The sequence below is a fragment of the Coenobita brevimanus genome, chromosome 81, assembly GCF_032717465.1.
Source record: "Coenobita brevimanus isolate Jiangsu-jjx chromosome 81, ASM3271746v2, whole genome shotgun sequence".
Taxonomy (NCBI): Eukaryota; Metazoa; Arthropoda; class Malacostraca; order Decapoda; family Coenobitidae; genus Coenobita; species Coenobita brevimanus.
This window is the reverse complement of record NC_137034.1, coordinates 5,048,868-5,067,851: the sequence shown is the minus strand read 5'-3', so window position 1 is coordinate 5,067,851 and position 18,984 is coordinate 5,048,868. Positions and strand designations below refer to the sequence as shown.

Here is an 18,984-nt window from a genome sequence, read left to right as displayed (position 1 = left end):
ACTGTTTCTCTGTCTCACTCTTCACTGTTTCACTCTTTCACTCTTCACTGTTTCTGTTTCACTCTTCACTGTTTCACAATTCACTGTTTCTCTGTTTCATTCTTCACTCTTCATTCCTTTAATCTTATCATTCTTTGGACTTATTTTGCATTTTAGTCATTCTATTTTCAAGGTGATTTTATATACCTCATTCTGTCACCACCCTGTCACTCTAAATCGTCACTCTGTCATCACCCTGTCACTAAAATATCACTCTGTCTTGTCACTCTAATCTGTCACTCTGCCACCACCCCCATCACTCTAACATCTCACCCTGTCACACTAAATTCTCACCCTGTCACTCTGAATTCTCACCTTGGCACTCTTCCAGCACTGTCTCACCCTTTCACACTAATTTCTTACCCTGTCACTCTAAATTCTCACCCTTTCAGTCTGTCTCACCCTGTCATAATTCTTACCCTCTCACTCTGTCTCACCCAGTCACTCTACTCGTACCAAACCCCCACTTTAATATCCCACCCTGTTACCCTCTCTCACCCTGTCACTCTATTTTCTCACCCTGTCACTCTGCTTCTTCATCCTTCCCTCACCCTTGCTTCCCTCACCCTGCCACACCCTTCCACATATCTCACCCTGTTACCCTCTCTCACCCTGTCACTCTAATTTCTCACTCTGTCACCCTGCTCCTTCACCCTTCCCTCACCCTTGCTTCCCTAACCCTGCCACACCCTTCCACATATCTCACCCTGTTACCCTCTCTCACCCTGTCACTCTGCTCCTTCACCCTTCCCTCACCCTGTCACACTCTTCCACATTAAATATTTTAGTTGGATCGAAGGGTAACCAATAATATATAAGGCAATGCACCAAAGCTTTCAGTATGGCAGAGTAGTGGAGTTGAGGCGTCTCTCTAACTCACTCTCTCTCTCTCTCTCTCTGTAAAGAATATTGGTTATGCTCCTAGGAAAATATAAGGATGTAATATTGCTTGTATTTGTCATTGGAATGGATATTACCTGAGAGAGAGAGAGAGAGAGAGAGAGAGAGAGAGAGAGAGAGGAGAGGGCAGGGTAAAAGATTAAGACGAGATGAAAGAAAGGAAGGACGTGAGAGAGAGAGAGAGAGAGAGAGAGAGAGAGAGAGAGAGAGAGAGAGAGAGGAGGGGGGAAGGGTAAAGGATTAACAGGAGATGAAAGAGGGGAAGGACGTGTGAGAGAGAGAGAGAGAGAGAGAGAGAGAGAGAGAGAGAGAGAGAGAGAGGTGAGGGATGCTGGAAGGAAGGAAGAGGAAAGGAAGGATTAGAGAGGGGAGGGAGAGGGGACGAAGAGACTTGGAGAAGAGGGAAGAGGAGGAAGAAGAAGAAGAGGGAGGAGGAAGGAAAAGAGGGAGGAGGAAGGAAAAGAAGAGGGAGGAGGAAGGAACTGAAGAGGGAGGAGGAAGGAACTGAAGAGGAAGGAGGAAGGAACTGAAGAGGGAGGAGGAAGAAAAAGAATAGGAGGAGGAGGAGAGAAGGAAGTGATGGAAAAGAAGGAGGGAATCGGAGTGAAGGAAGAGAAGATAGGAGGAGGGAGAATGTAAGAGGAAGAGGAGGAAAAGGAGAGAAAAAAGGAGGAAAAGAGGAGGAAGGGATGATAAGAATAGGGATGACAGTAAAGAAGTGGTGGGTGGAAAGAAGGAAGAAGGGGAGGAAAGGAAGTGGAAGAGGATGACAGGAGCACAGACGGAAATGAAGTGAAGAGAGGAGGAGGAGGAGGAGGAGGAGGAAGAGAAGAAGAAGAAGAAGAAGAAGAAGAAACAAGAAGAAGAAGGGGAAGGAGAAGGAGGAGGAATGAAAAAGAGAGGGGGGGGGTAGAAATGAGGTGAGGGTAGGTGATGAAGAGGCAGGGTTATAAAGGGAGAGAGGCGGGAAATGAGAGGAGGTGACGTAGAGCCATAAGCAGGAAGGGAAAATTAGGAAAAAGAGGAGGAAGGATGGAAAGAACACGAGAGAGAGAGAGGAGAGAGAAGTGAAGGACAGAGAGGAGGAAGGAAGGAAAGGGGAGGGAAATGAAGATGTAGTGAGCTAGGAGGGAAAATGAAGGAAAGAGAGGAGGAAATGGAGGGACAAGGGGAGAAGGAAAGGAGAGAGAGAGAGAGAGAGAGAGAGAGAGAGAGAGAGAGAGAGAGAGAGAGAAGGGAAGAAAATAGGGAGGAAGGAAACAGTAGCGGGACTTAGGAAAGAGAAGGGGGAGGAGGGAAAAGAAAGGGTGAGAAGACAAAGAAAGAAGGACAAAGAAAGACAAAGGAACGGAAGGAAAAAGAGATCAGAATAAAGAAATTAAAGAAAGGAGAGGAAAGACAGAAAGCATATTTTATTATTATTCTCATTTTCAAAGTTATCCATAATTTCCCATTCATCACTTCACATTATTCATTATTTTTACCATTAAGGCCATGTCCGTTTCCAGGTGTCATTAATCTCGGCACCATTAGTCTTGTTTCCTGAAGATGATAGATTAGATGGTCGTTTCCCTTCCCCTGTAACTCCGATTTGTTCACCGTCCTATTGGCTGTATCTCGTGACAATTATTCACCCAGAGCCATCATCGTCACCCCATAAATCAGGCATCATCTCCTTATCCCACCGCTGCCACCTATTTTGATCCCACCACTGCCACCTATCCTTATGCCACCCCTGCGACCTATTCCCTATCCCACTGCTGTCACCTGTTCCAGTCCCACTGCTGTCACCTATTTTAAATCCACTTCTGCCACCCATTTAAATCCCACCACTGCCACCTATTTTAAATCCACTCCTGCCACCTATTTAAATCCCACCACTACCCCTATTTAAATCCCACCACTGCCACCTATCTTGATCCCATCGCTGCCACCTATTCCGACCCCCCCTTGACACAGCTATCTATTATGCCTTCCCTCCTTCCTCCTTGTCCCCGAGCGTCATAACCTTCCCCTTCGCCTCCCCCTCTATGATCATCAATTACCCAGATTGTCGCAGCCCTCACATTAAATTAATATGGTAGGGGAGATGTAGGAGAAGGGGACCTCAGCCAGCTAGGGCTTCGAGTACTGTGGCCCTTAACAACAGGATCATGTACTTGAAATGCTAAATAGAGAGAGAGAGAGAGAGAGAGAGAGAGAGAGAGAGAGAGAGAGAGAGAGAATTTGCTTATTATACTTCTTTTCTCTCTCTTAATAATTCTTCATATACCGTTTTTCATTTCCCATTTCTTCATCATGGCCACCCCATTTCTTAAAACATATTAGAAATCTATCTATTTTGATTTTTCTATTTGGGAGATACGATCAGTGCTAGAGGTGGAGGGGAGACTAGCATATTAGCCAGCATCAAAAGCAGGTGGAAAATGATAAGAGAGTATTTACCTTTCCTGGCACTGTAGGCTTCTCACTCCACACTAATGGGAAAATGTATGCTGTCTGTGTGATGAGGTATGACAGCAAAACTATACGCTTTTTACTCTAACTTGGCCTAAAATTGCCATCTCTTCATCTTCAGTGTTGAGTTGTAATACTAGATTAACACTAGACTACGGTGCCAGTCACGAAGAAGTGCTATAGACAGGGTAGAGAAGCACTGTCTTTTTCTCCCAATGAGCTACGTGAAATAAGATGCAAAAAGACGAAAGCTGGGCCAAGTCAGAGTAAAAACGGTATAGAAAAATGGTGATGATGTTAATAAGCTGTAACAAATTGATGTAAGGATGAGATGAAGTGCTATGGAAAGGGTGTAGAGTCATGGCATTCCCCCCCCCCCCTTTTTTTTTTTTGTCACTGAGTTACGTTAAATAAGCTGCAAAGGGACGAAAATCTCAAGTTAGACTAAAAGCTATTTTTTTTTTTTTTTTATGCGAGGAAGGAGGAACCAAAGGCCATGGCCCGCAGTAACAGTTCCCTCCAAGAGAAAAACAAAATACAAAGGAGAGCCAAATTCAAGATCCGATCATTTTGAGATGCCTGGACACACTGCGTTTGAAAGACTGGAGATCATAGGCAGCAGGAAATACAGATAGAGGGAGACAGTTCCAGAGCTGACCTGTTGCATAAATGAAAGACTGGGAGTAACGGTTAACTCTTGCATTAGAGAGTTGGACAGAAAAGGGATGAGAGTTTGCTACCAGACGGGTGCTACGCGCCCGTCGTAGAGGTGGAGGAATGCAAGCAGAGAGTTCAGAGGAGCAGTGACCATTGAAATAGCGATAGAAAAGAGATAAAGATGCAACAAAATTGATTTAAGGATGGAAGGAAGAGGAAAGGAAAGATTTGAGAGGGGAGGGAGAGGAGGGGAGAGGAGTGACAAGGACATAGATACCGAGGGAAGAGGAGGGAAAAGAAGAGGGAGGAGGAAGGAGCAGAAGAGGGAGGAGAGAGAGAGAGAAAAAAAAAAGAAGAAGAGGGAGATGGACGAGTCTGATTGAGGGGAAGAACAGACAGTGGAGTATGACATGGTTCCCAAACTCTTCTCAGCTCGATTGATGGTCAGATAAAGTTAGATGGCTGGATATTTTTTACTAGTAACCAAGGACACTCATCGCTGGCTCATTTCCAAACCTCACCTTTCATGTAACAACGACATTATACATTTTAGCCCTGGGAGTGATCTAGTTCCGTCAGATGATAAATAATTAGAATATAAATACCAGGTGCCTCTCAGTCAGTCCTGCTTACCTGCCTCTTCAGTAATCATGTCACCTGATGCTCACCTGGGGAAGAAGAAAAAGAGAATTGTCAGAACTTGTCTCTCTCTCTCTCTCTCTCTCTCTCTCTCTCTCTGATGCCTGACAGTTTGATTCAGCTGAGTGAGTTAGAGGAGTTTGTTGATACTGCCACCTCTCTCTCTCTCTCTCTCTCTCTCTCTCTCTCTCTCTCTCTCTCTCTCTCTCTCTCTCTCTCTCTCTCTCTCAAAATTGATGAAATTCTCTCGCAAGGGGAGACAGAGGGTGAAGAGAGGGCAAAGGGAATGTAAAGATTGGCGCTCCATCAAAGCACTGAGGTATTACTGGAACTGCCTCTCTTGCTATTGGGTCTATCAGTCGGTCTATCTATCTGTCTGTCTGTCTATGCATGTATCTATCTATCTATCTACCTCTGTCATTTTATCCATCGTTGTACCTTTGTGTTATTGGGTGCGTGGTTCTGTCTGTCTATCTGGCTATCTATCTACCTGTCTGTATGTCTGTCTCTGTATATCTGTGTATCTTAATCTGTCTGTCTGTCTATCTATCCATATCTCTCTATCTGTCTTCAGCCAATTTGCGTATCCTTTTATCTCTCTCTCTCTCTCTCTCTCTCTCTCTCTCTCTCTCTCTCTCTCATAACAGATTGAGAGAGAGGTGGCAGCATCAACATACAGACGCAGTTAACTCACTCAGCTGAATAAAATCGTCTGGAGAGAGAGAGAGAGAGAGAGAGAGAGAGAGAGAGAGAGAGAGAGAGAGAGAGAGAGAGAGAGAATAAAAACGTCTAAAATAAGCCTTTAAATACGACTATAATTACATCGTTTAAATAATTAAGTAAAATCACACTTAAAAGCACAATTCTCTCCTGTTACTATTTTTTCTGATTAATATTTTTGGCCATTATTTCCCTCCATATATTTTAGGCAATTTTTTCGACTTTAATAACACATTCTCTTGACCATAAAAATCCATGAAACTCGAATTTATATGAAGGCTAAATTTAGGTGTGCATGGAAGCGTCATATTGGAAATTTTTGAATATTTTATGACGCAAAAATCTAACTTTAATTACTTGCCGTTAACTGGGCATTGTAATATATGTACTCAAATTACACAGAGTACGAGGTGTGTACAGAATGGTCTACATATTACGCAATTCTCGTGTTTCGCGGGGTATATTACACAATTATCGTGTTTTGCGAGATTTGTGTGTGTGTGTGTGTGTGTGTGTGTGTGTGTGTGTGTGTGTGTGTGTGTGTGTGTGTGTGTGTGTGTGTGTGTGTGTGTGTGTCCGACTCTGGGCATAGGTTTCACAGCCTGTACCCAAGGCCCAGTAGTTTTCCTACATACCATACACCTCTGCATGTCACCACTTCGGCGCTGATACCCACCGTCCATATTGAATACATCCTAGGGTTGTCTCATACAGGACTGGTGTACTGGTATTAGCGGGGGTATTTTCACGACATGTCGGCGGGTCTTCTGGTAGATCAGTTAAGTCTAATTTTTGTTAAATTCAAATCCTTAAACTGTTCCCTGCCCCAGCGGGGATTTGAACCTGGGCCCGATAGGACAGCAGGCCACCTCTCTACCGATTGAGCTAGAGAGAAAACAAAGAATCCAAGAGAAGAAAGAAATGAAAAAGGATTGTCATGAAATCCTTAGTGAGAATCATAGCTACCAAACTCAACTTGCCCTGTCGAATTTCTTTCTCTCTCTCTCTCTCTCTCTCTCTCTCTCTCTCTCTCTCTCTCTCTCTCTCTCTCTCTCTCAGATGCAAATAAATCAACTCCAGACCGTTTTTCAGAGACCATTGCCCTCCGTTGCGCCAAAACACGGTCATAAAATCAGTTTAGCCAGCCCACACAAATTTAGCCTTGATATGGTGTGTGTGTGTGTGTGTGTGTGTGTGTGTGTGTGTGTGTGTGTGTGTGTGTGTGTGTGTGTGTGTGTGTGTGTGTGTGTGTGTGTGTGTGTGTGTGTGTGTGTGTGTGTGTGTGTGTGATTATTACTTGTCATATATTGTGCTGTGGTCTTAATTCCATGTGTGTGTGGGGGGGGGAAGGGGGGGAGATGTGAGTGGGGGATGTGGAAGTGTAGGGAAGGAGGGAGGGACTGGTGTGGGAGTGATGTAGATAGTGTGAGCGAGGGAGGATGTATGATGGTGTAGGTGGTTGTGGGGTAGTGTTGTGGAGCGGCCTGAAGAGAACCACAACTCATGACACCACAACACCATAAAATACTGTATAGCACCTTAACCACACACAGCAGCACCATAACACAGCACAATACTCTACATCTCAGTACACATGACAGCCTAGCACCACATCATACATCACGGCACCATAATACAACAACACAGCACCAGATCACACAACGCCTTAACGATACCACAGAGCACCACAGTAGTTCACCATAGCACCGCAATAAACCACAAAACAGAACACCACAACATAGACCAGCTGAAGAAGGGTCAAAAAACAAAGCACCACAACATTACACAGCATAGCACAGCACCTCAGCACAACACAGCTCGCCACACCACACCACACCACACCACACCACACCACACCACACCACTCCACTCCACACCACACCACACCACACCACTCCACACCACACCACACCACACCACACCACTCCACACCACACCACACCACACCACACCACACCACACCGCACCACACCACTCCACTCCACTCCACTCCACTTCACACCACACCACACCACACATCACCACACAGCACGACACCCCAACACAGCACAGCACCACAGCACAGTTCAATCCACTTTCCATTTAGCTGTGACGTGCTTTTTTCAGCCAGCTTAATTACATGCTTTAAATGAACGTTTGTCGCCTAATAGTCTGTAATTTTTCACTTCTGGGTTAATTGCTGAAATCAGAATTTTAATTTGCACTGAAGTTTTCTCGTGAAGGAAGTGTGGATTGTTGTATGTGCAAAATGAGGGGAAAATATGAAGGTGGTAAATCTCTCTCTTAAATATGCAGAGTAGGGTGGTGGTGGTGGTGGTGGTGGTGGTAGCAATGCAGTGGTGTGGTGTTGGTGTTGGTGGTGGTGGTAGTGTGGTGATGGTAGTATTGCAGTAATGTGATAGTGATGGTGGTGTCGATTGTGTGGTGGTGATGGTGGTGGTGGTGATTGTGGTTTGGTGATGGAGGTGGTGGTGTTGATTGTTGTGTGGTGGTGGTAGTGGTAGTAGCATTGTAGTAGTGTGGTGGTGGTGGTGGTGGCAGTAGTGTGGTTTTGGTAGTGAGGGGTGGAAAGCAGTAGTTTGGTGGTGATGATGCAGTGGTGTAGTGATGGTGATAATGGTGAAGGAATATGAGCTAATTTAGTTTGGTAGTGATGGTTGTGTAGTAGTGAAGAGATGGTGGTGTAATGATGGTGGTGGTGGTGGTGGTGGTGATGGTGGTGGTGCAGAGTATATGGTGATAGTGATAATGGTGCAATAATTTTATGGTGATAATGTGATGAAGTTGGAATGATGATGATGGTTATGGTGGCTGTGGTGTCTTCGTGTGTGTGTGTGTGTGTGTGTGTGTGTGTGTGTGTGTGTGTGTGTGTGTGTGTGTGTGTGTGTGTGTGTGTGTGTGTGTGTGTGTGTGTGTGTGTGTGTGTGTGTGTGTGTAAGAGCTGTTTACGCCCTGAATTATGAAGCAGAATTTCAGGAACGCGGCAGCATCTTTTTTAGACTGTGTGTGTGTGTGTGTGTGTGTGTGTGTGTGTGTGTGTGTGTGTGTGTGTGTGTGTGTGTGTGTGTGTGTGTGTGTGTGTGTGTGTGTGTGTGTGTGTGTGTGTGTGTGTGTGTGTGCGCGCGCGCGCGCGCGCGCGCTGAGTACCGACAGACATGCCCTAAGCGTGAAACAAAGGCAGCGAATCAAAAACAATTCCTATATTAATCCCCACCCATATCATCACTCCTAATTAAGCTATAGATTTCAAATAGCACTCCCCAACTAAATACTAATGACGTGAGTAATATTGATCATTAATTAGCAAGATAATGAAGCTACGTTATATGACTGGGTTAATTAGGCACATATGATAGCTTTCTACCCATTTAACGAGGCGGATTTTTTTTTTTGGTGGTAATTCGACTCTTCAGTAAGGTGATGCGTTTGATTCTTTGCTCTCTCCAGACGATTTTATTCAGTCAGGGGGTTTGTTTTAGGGAAGAGGTTTATGAAGAGGGTGTCTAACTATTCCTGGCCTGTAGACATGATGATGATGATGGTGATGATAGTGTGTGTGTGTGTGTGTAATTCACCGGGTCGGTCAGGATCACTTGATGGTCGTGATCGTCAGCTTTTTACCCTCCCGGAAGGGAGCTGAGAGCTCATATAGTCCGATCTAAGGGCAAGGCTGTGACCTTCACACACGCACACACCCGTCCCCTTGCTCAAGGGGGACAGTAACCACCCACTTCGTCAGTGAAACTTTTCGCAACCTGAGCGAGGCGCGAACTCCCGTCCACCAGTTGGCAAGCGAGAGCGTTACCACTGCACCAGCGAGTGTGTGTGTGTGTGTGTGTGTGTGTGTGTGTGTGTGTGTGTGTGTGTGTGTGTGTGTGTGTGTGTGTGTGTGTGTGTAGGAATGCGTGGAAAGATGATGATGATGATGATGATGATAGTGTGGTTGCGTGTGTGTTGTAAATTAACGAGTGGAATGATGATGAAGATGATGATGATGATGATGGTGAGTGGTCTGTCTGTCAGCAATGAGGGTTTTCAAAGTAAGCAAGGAAATGATGGGGGGGGGGGAATGAAGGGGGAGGGGAGAGGGGCAGAAATGGAGGGTGATGGGGAGGGGGAGATGGAAGAGAAAAACTATGAGAAAGGAAGAGATGGGGGAGGGGGAATGATGTAAGGGGGGAGGGGAAGGGTGGAGGGGGAAAGAAGATTGATGAAGCGATGGAGGGGAGAGAGAGAGGGAGGGGGAAGATGCAGGAGGGAGGGGAGACGATGGAAGGATGAAAGTAAGAAGAGGGAAAGATGGAATGATGGGTATGAGTTAGAGACAAAGGATGGAGATTGGGATGGAGAGGACGAAAGGAAAGGAGGAAGAGGAGGAGGGAGAATGCTGGAAGGATGCAGATAAAAGGGGGAGGGGGGACTGGAAGGATGAAGGAAGAGGAGGGGAGGAAGAGGGGGAGGAAGGCTGGAAATGAGAGAGAGGGGGAGGGGTGGAGCAGGGAATATTGCAGTGAAGGCGTGACGTATAATACTCCCAGCAGAATACAAAACAGAACATTGTGACGAAGCAGTTTGGAGTGAGAGAGGACGGGGGTGGAGGGAAGAGAAGGAGGAGAGGAGGGAGGAAATGAAAGAGGGGAGGGGAATGGAGGGAAGAGAGGGAGGGGAGGAGGGAGGAAATGGGGAAGGAGAGGGGAGGGGGATGGAGGAAGAGAGGGGGAATATTGTCGTGATGAAGTAGGAGGTTTGGAGTTGGAGGGGGAGTGGAGACATAAGCTGAGGTATAGATTATATTGTATTGTTTTTAAAGTTGTTGATATGTGTGGATTGAGAGAGAGAGAGAGAGAGAGAGAGAGAGAGAGAGAGAGAGTCAACACAAATACGCCCTTTACACACCAATATGTGTGCCGTGGGACTGTTAACCCTCTACTTGCCAGCCTAATGTGTCCCCGTAGAGAGAGAGAGAGTGAGAGAGAGAGAGAGAGAGAGAGAGAGAGAGAGAGAGAGAGAGAGAGTCTGATGTTCCCTCTTCGTATTGTTCTTCTCTACCTCCTTAACACAACTAAGTTCTTTTTAGAGATAGGAGCATGTAGTGGAGGGGCCCTGTCAGTCAGTCGCCTTCTAATGATGGTGGTGGATAAGGGAAAGTGGTGGTGGTGGTGATGACGTAAGGTTAGGAGGTGGTAGTTGTGGTGGTGGTGGTGGTTGTGGTGGTGATGATAGTGGTGGTGATGGTGGTGGTGAGTAAGGGATCATAGATGTGGTGTAACCTGTGTGTGTGTGTGTGTGTGTGTGTGTGTGTGTGTGTGTGTGTGTGTGTGTGTGTGTGTGTGTGTGTGTGTGTGTGTGTGTGTGTGTGTGTGTGTGTGTGTGTGTGTGTGATATTTGCTCCTGTGTATGTATGTATGTATGAATGTGTTTCATGTACTGAATAGGTGGATATACTGTATATGGTAATTTTTATGTGTGTGTATTTCCGCGTATATATGTGTGCGGGTGTATGTACGTATGTTGCATGTGTGTGTGTGTGTGTGTGTGTGTGTGTGTGTGTGTGTGTGTGTGTGTGTGTGTGTGTGGACGGGGGAGAGCATAGCCACCGAGCGTCATTAGTCACAAATTGTTAGTTAATTAAAAAAGCACATTGTTTTATGCGTTATGGAATTACAATGCGAATATTTTTAGTCCTGGCAGTAAATTGAGGTGGTGGGCAAGTGGTTAGAGGCGTGGTGTGGGGACTGAAAGGACGCGAGTTCAATTTCACATGTGGGTAGGGATTAATTTGATGGTTATAATAACTTAAAAATGGACTTTATTGATATTACACTATACGCATCAATGTCATTAAAGAATAAACGTTAACACCATGAGATTAGTTCAGTATATAGTGTTTTTCTTCAGTATGGACGGTGGGTGTTAGTGCCAAAGTGGTGATATTTAAAGGACTGATATCTAGTGCTGAAGAGGTTAATGAAGATCCTCGTTTTTATTTATTTATTTATATATATTTAAAGCTCTTCTATCGTCATTCTAAGGTTTCCATTTCTCCTATTTGAATACTCATAACAAGAGCTTAACACTAAATTATTATACTAGTCACGAAGAAGTGCTGCGGAAAAGATGTACAGCCGTAGCATCGTTATTATGAATACTGAGATGTAACATGAGATTAACACTGGATTATTATACTAGTCACGAAGAAGTGCTGCGGAAAAGATGTAGAGCCGTAGCATCGTCTTATAATGAATACTGAGATGTAACAAGAGATTAACACTACTATACTAGTCACGAAGAAGTGCTATGGAAAAGATGTAGAACCGTAGCATCGTCTTATAATGAATACTGAGATGTAACAAGAGATTAACACTACTATACTAGTCACGAAGAAGTGCTCTGGAAAAGATGTAGAACCGTAGCATCGTCTTATTTTATGAATATTGAGACGTAACAAGAGCTTAACACTGGAATATTATACTAGTCACGAAGAAGTGCTGCGGAAAAGATGTAGAGATGTAGCATCGTCTTATTATGAATACTGAGATGTAACAAGAGATTAACACTATTATAGTAGTCACGAAGAAGTGCTATGGAAAAGATGTAGAGCCGTAGCATCGTCTTTTTATGCCTCTGACCAACGTGAAACAACCTACAGTAGAACGAATTTCTGGGCCAGGTTAAGGCGAAAGAACTATAGTAGAATTATAAACGACAGAGACATGACGCTGAACTGAAAGTGTTAAATCGTGTGAGTGATTGAGAAAAAAATGATGATGGCTGATTTTTTTCTTTTACTGAATATTGTGAAAAATTTTGTGACATGATATCCACTAGCCAGTAGGACCAACAGGTGTGGCTAATGGAGGAGGAGGAGGAGGGGAGAGAGGAGGAGGAGGGGGGAGAGAGGGAGGGGAAAGAGGAGGAGGGTGAGGGGAGAGAACAAAGAGAGAGAGTGGATGGGGGTGGAAGGGAAGGGGAGGACGTGGGAGAGGGTTTGAGGAGGAGGGAGAGGGGGATGAAGGAAGGGGAGAGAGTGAGGGGAGAGAACAAAGACAGAGAGGATGAGGGTGCAAGGGAAAGGGGAAGACGTAGGAGAGGGTCTGAGGAGGGAGAGGGAGAGGGGTGAGGAGGGGAGGGAGGAGGGAGAGGGTGAGGGGAGAGAAGAGAGGGGGAGAATGAGAAAGAGAGGATAAGGGGGCAAGGGGAGGGGAGGAAGAGAGAGAGAATTTGAGGAGGGGGTGAGAGAGGAATGTGAGGGAGGGCGGGGTAGGGAGAGATAGAGGGAGGGGGCGGGAGGGGGCAAAGTTAGAGGTGGGGGTGAGGGGAGAGAGAACAAGGGGAGAGGTGGAGGGGTCGAAGTTGGTTGAGGGCGTTGAATGAAGGGGAGATCGGATAGGGGGAGAAGGGATGAGGAAGGGGGTGATGGAGGGGGAGAAAGGGGGGAAGGTAAAGTGTAAGGAAAGGGGGGCGAAGCAGAAAGGGAGAGGAGGGGAGAAGAAGAAGAGATGAGGAGAGAAGAGGGGGGAAAAGTGGGAGGGGGGAAGAAAGGGAGGAAGGAGAGGGGAGATACAAAGAAGCAGGGGGGAAACGATGCAAGAAGAGAGAGGGGGAAGAGAGGGGAACAGGGGGAGGGGGAAGGAGGTGAGAAGGAGAGGAAAATATACAAAGGAAGGAGTGAGAGGGCTAGAGGAGGGGTAAGAGGGGGAAGGGAGGGAGGGAGGGGGTGGGGGTGAAGTGTGAGGGAGGGGGAGATGGAGGGAGGGGGAGGGGGGAAGGCAATTTTTATCATCGATCGGCTCTGAAATATGAACACGATAGACATAAAATCACAATATTACGTGTGGCGAGTGTGTGAGGGGGTGTGGGTTGAGAGAGAGAGAGAGAGAGAGAGAGAGAGAGATGTGAAGCTCTTATATCACCTGTCTCAATTTATTCGTAGCATAATTGAGAGAGAGAGAGAGAGAGAGAGAGAGAGAGAAACGTGAAGCTCTTTATAACACCTGTCTCAGTTTATCCGTACCATAATTTAGAGAGAGAGAGAGAGAGAGAGAGAGAGAGAGAGTTACAGGTAAATTAATTAAGGTAAATGAGCAGGTGTAGAGGCTCAGGTGTGGGTGCAGAAATAAGGCCACGAAAAATACCATTCAGATTAGTGACAAAAATATATATGTGCGTCATCGGGTTGAAGGGGCTTTTTTTTTTGGGGGGGGGCCTCATCTCAAAATGAAAAGAAAAAAAAATAAGTGACTCCATAACCACTTGTTGAATAGAGCCATTTGGACGACTCTCAGGGAAGTTATTTCATGGGTGGACTACTCATATGGCGTTAGCTGGAATAGGGTAAGAAAGAGAGAGAGAGAGAGAGAGAGAGAGAGAGAGAAGTGACAGGATGAACACACAGGCTCCTACGACTCTCTCAGCTGAATAAAATCGTCTGGCTGCAGCTGGAACAGGAGTACAAGAGTAATCCCAGCATGAGAAGGGTAAACTAGACCCTTCTTTTAATACACACCAAATCCCTCCACATATCACTGAGAAAAATCCCTCCCAGGCGATTTTATTCAATACAGAAAATCCCCTGGTTGTAGGAGGGTTGGTGAGGGCTGTACCTAATCTCTCTAGGTCAGTAAGTTTGTCCTGATGAGAAAAACCGTCTGAAAATAGTGAATAAAAAATGAGGTGAAAGAAATATCCATCAGACGATTTTATGGCAGAAATAAATCGTCTCCATGTCGCCCAGGTCTGTGCCATTTAGCTGCCTTTCCCCCAACTCACCCCCCTCTCTCATTATGTCTCTCCATCTCTCCAACTCACACCCCCCTCTCATTATGTCTCTCCATCTCTCCAACTCACACACCCCTCTCTCATTATGTCTCATCCCCATCTCTGCATCACACCCCCTCTCTCATATATCTCTCCATCTCTCAGTCCTTCTCTCGTATCTCTCCACTCCATCCCTCCAACTCACTCCTCTCTCTCATATATCTCTCACCTCCATCTCTCCAACTCACCCCCCTCTCTCATATATCTCTCCACTCCATCTCTCCAACTCACCCCCCTCTCTCATATATCTCTCCACTCCATCCCTCCAACTCACCCCCTCTCTCTCATATATCTCTCCACTCCATCTCTCCATCCACGTCGCCCTGTCCCATGCAATCAATCTGCCATCCCTCCAACATCCCCCTCATATATCTCTCCCCTCCCTCCCTCCATCCTAGGTTATCTGCAGCTAATAAAGGAATAAAGATAAAGGAGATAAAAAATAAAGGTAAAGATAAATGATGTCAAGAAATGTCGAGAAAATCCCAATAAAAGAGAGAGAATTGGAAGAGAAATGGAGGCGAGAGAGAGCAAGTGGCAGGGAGAGACGAATGACCTGAATGGAGGGAGAGAGGGAGAGGGGAGGAAAGGGAGGGAGGGGAGGAAGAGGGGAGGGTATGAGAGGGAGAGAGTGGAGGGTGAGGAAGAGGGAGAGGTGTGAGACGTGTGGGTGTGAGAGTGAAAGAGAGAGAGAGAGAGAGAGAGAGAGAGGAGGGGGAGGGGAGGGGCAAGAGAATGTGTGTGAGAATGGGGAGGAATCGGAGGAGGAGAGAGAAGTGTGGAGCGTGAATGGGGAGGCAAAGGAAGGAGGGGGAGAAGGGAGAGAAGAATGGAGAGGAGTAGGAGGTAGGAGGGAGAGAAGAGAGAGGGGGAAGTGAGGAGGAGGAGGATGACGCGGGGAGAGGGGAGGAGGGAAGGGGGGTGAGAAAAGGGGGAGTTGGGGAGGGGAAGAGGGAGGGGGGTGAGAAAAGGGGGAGTTGGGGAGGGGAAGATGGGAGATAGAGGATGGGGAGGAGGATAAAAATTGGGGGAGTATACAGAGCTAATTCTCTCTCTCTCTCTCTCTCTCTCTTTCTCTCTCTCTCTCTCTCTTTTTTTCTTTATTCTTCAGACTCAGTAATAGGAGGTCAGGAGAGTCGGTGGAAAAATTAAGTGGTGGGTGAAAAGAGTATGTCAGGTGGAAAGAGAGAGAGAGAGAGAGAGAGAGAGAGAGAGAGAGAGAAAGAGAAATGAATCGAGATGTGTCAGGGGAAATCCAGACCCTTAGCTGACCCTCTCTCTCTCTCTCTCTCTCTCTCTCTCTCTCTCTCCCTCTCTCTCTCTCTCCATTTATCATCATCATTATTATTATTATCATCACCATCATCATCATCATCATCATCATTATTATCCTTCCTTCCGTCGTCTCCTTCCCCTCCTTCCTTTCCTCCCCCTTTCCTTCCTCTCCATCCTCCTCCCCTCCTCTCCCCTCCTTCCATCCCTGCTCTCCCTTTCTTCCCCTCCTCCCCTCTTCCTTCCTCACCTACCCCTTCCCTCCTCTCCCCCTTCCTTCCTTCTCCCATCTTTCCTCTCCTACTTCCTCATCCTTCCTTGTCTCCCCCTTCCCTTCCTTCCTCCCCCTCTTCCTTTTCTCCCCCTTCCCTTCCTTCCTCTCCTACCCCCTCCCCTCCTCTCCCTCTCCTTCCTTCCTTCCTCCCCCTTCCCTTCCTTCCTTCCCCTCCTCCTTTTCTCCCCCTCCCCTTCTCCCCTCCCCGCCTCTCACGCCCCATGTTTTTCCCACTGAAGGTGTCTTGGTTTTTCTAGGCAAAGTTAAGGGTCGGAAAGTGTGAGGGGAGTAAAGGTGGGGAGAGAGACCTTTTGCTGCTTGGAGGGACTTCAGTTATTCTCCCCATCCCCTCCCTCTCTCTCTCCTTCTCCCCACTTCCTCTTTTTTTCTTCTCCCCACTTCCTCTTTTTCCTTCTCCACACTTCCTCTTTTTCTTTCTCTTTTCTCCCCATTTCATCCTTTTCTTTCTCATTCTCCCCACTTCCTTTTTCCTTCTCCCCACTTCCTCTTTTTCCTTCTCCCCACTTCCCCCTTTTCTTTCTCCTTCTCCCCACTTCCTCTTTTTTTTCTCCCCACTTCCTCTTTTTTTTCTTCTCCCCACTTCCTCTTTTTTCTTCTCCCCACTTCCTCTTTTTCTTTTTTCTTCTCCCCACTTCCTCTTTTTCCTTCTCCCCACTTCCTCTTTTTTCCTTCTCCCCACTTCCTCTTTATTTTTTCTCCCCACTTCCTCTTTATTTTTTCTCCCCACTTCCTCTTTCTTCTTCTCCCCACTTCCTCTTTCTTCTCCTCACTTCCTCTTTTTATTTCTCCCCACTTCCTCCATTTCTTTCTCCTTCTCACCACCTCCCCTTTTTCTTTCTCTTCTCCCCTCTCCCCCGTTTTCTTTCTCTTCTCCCCTCTTCCCCTTTTTCTTTCTTCTCCCCACTTCCTCTTTCTCCTTCTACCCACTTCCTCGTCTTCTTTCTTCCTCTTCCATTTCCCTTTTTTTCTCCTCTCCCTTGCCCTTCCACTCTTTCTCCTCCCCTTCCTCTTCCTCTTTCTTCCTCCTCCCCTCCCTCTCTTTCTCTTCCTCTTCCCTCTCTTCCTCCTCCCCTCTCTCTCTTTCTCCGCCCCTTCTCTTTCTTCCCTTTCTCCTCCCCTCTTTCTTTCTCCTTCCCTTCCCTCTCCTGTCTTCCTCCACCCCTCTCTCTCTTCCTCCTCCCTTTCCAAACCATAAGAAGTATATTGATAACTGTCTCAATATTAAGGCTTCTCAAACTCACTCTTAGATATAGAAAAAAAAATTGTTTACCTGGAGAAGAGAGTTGCCCTGAGCATTTGAGGGTTGATATAAAAATTCCTCACTAATTCCCAAACTCATACAGGATCATGGTAATTCCAGTCGTTTTCCGTAGAGATCAACGCGAGAATTTACAGTGAAAAGGCGAGAATTTACAGTGAAAACGCGAGAATTTACAGTGAAAACGCGAGAATTTACAGCGAAAACACGAGAATTTACAGTGAAAAGGCTAGAATTTACAGTGAAAAGGCGATAATTTACAGTGAAAACCCGAGAATTTACAGTGAAAACGCGAGAATTTATAGAGAAAACACGAGCATTTACAGTGAAATCAGAAATTACAGTGAAAACGCGAGAATTTACAGTGAAAACCCGAGAATTTACAGTGAAAACCCGAGAATTTACAGTGAAAACCCGAGAATTTACAGTGAAAACGCGAGAATTTACAGTGAAAACGCGAGAATTTACAGTGAAAACGCGAGAATTTACAGTGAAAACACGAGAATTTACAGTGAAAACACGAGAATTTACAGAGAAAACGAGAATTTACAGTGAAACCAGAAATTACAGTGAAAACAAGTTCCAGGTTCGCCATTTTACTGTGAAGGGCAACTGCATAGCAAGGTGCATATGCAATCCAACATCCTTTATTGAATCTTGCCTGAGGGGATTGCATGCTGCCTGTTTCCCTCGTCACACACACACACACACACACACACACACACACACACACACACACACACACACACACACACACACGGGAAAACAAAAAGGAGGGACTGCCAGAGTTGTTTTTACCATGAGTTGGTTAATGGTATCATTATTCACCCTTCTTCCTTTCCACCTCACCCCCCCCTTTCTTCCTCTCCAACCCCTTCCCCTCCCCTCCTCTCCCTCCCTTTCCTTCCTCTCGAACTCCTTCCCCTCCCCTCCTCTCCCTCCCTTTCCTTCCGTCATCCCTTTCCCCCTCCTTTCTTTCCTCCTCCTCCCTCTTCCTTCCCTTCCTACCCCCTCTTTCCCTTTCCCTCTCATCCTTCCTTCCGTCGTCCCCATCCCCCTTCCTTTCCTCCTTTCCCTCCCTCCATGCCTTTCCTTCTTCCTCCTCTCCTTTCCCTATCCTTCATCCGTCGTCCCCTTCCCCCTCCTTCCTCTTTTCCTCCCCTTCCTTCCATTCCTCCTTCCCCATTCCTTCCTACCCCTCCCCCTTCCTTCCACTCCTACCCCCTCTTCCTCTCGCTCTCCTGTCTTCCTTCATCCCACACTGTCTCTTGGCGTAGGAATTGTCTATTGCTGTCTCCCACTGCAGCCTCAGAAATAATACAAGGGTGAGAGACAGAAGCCTAGGTAATATTGAGAAGCTTTATCTAGTACTAATAAAAACCCTGAGTCCAGTATGATTATGAGAAGTAAAAAGGTAATTGGAGATGGTTTGTAAGTCTATATAACGAGGCGACCTGCTCAGATTAACGAGTCTCTCAAAAGGCCTTCCTTGTGAGACACCAGCGACAAATCAGTGGGGTTATGAGCAGCGGTGGGAGGCTTTGAGGAGAGAGTGGGGAGATGCGAGGGTGCTGTGGTTAGGGTGATAGGACAATTACTCTCACTTTCCTTAGCTTTCTGGGGACCTGGATGTAACAGCTGATTGTTGTGGAGGTTTGGTTATTGTGTAAATTAATGAGGCATTAATACCCTGGTGTACTGGTATGAAAGCTAAAAAGGGAGGGTGATACAGGTGTGGTGTGGTGTAGTGAGACAGGCCTAATACCATCACTCCCTTGGGTCTAACGCTGTCTTGGTGTACTGGTGTCAAATGTAAGGAGGGAGGGGGATGCAAAGTGGTGTGATTAGGGAGACAAGCCTAATATCAATACTAATACCATCACCCCGGAGAGCTTAGAGTGTACCTGGAGAGCGGCACAAAGTTTCCAGT

At 46.3% G+C, this 18,984-nt stretch overlaps 1 protein-coding gene across 1 annotated transcript in view; it reads right to left on the bottom strand.

Annotated features, from left to right (window-relative positions):
- Nucleotides 1–18,984, bottom strand: part of Cbp53E (Calbindin 53E) — a 269,482-nt gene that overhangs the window by 227,312 nt on the left and 23,186 nt on the right. The window lies entirely within an intron of this gene.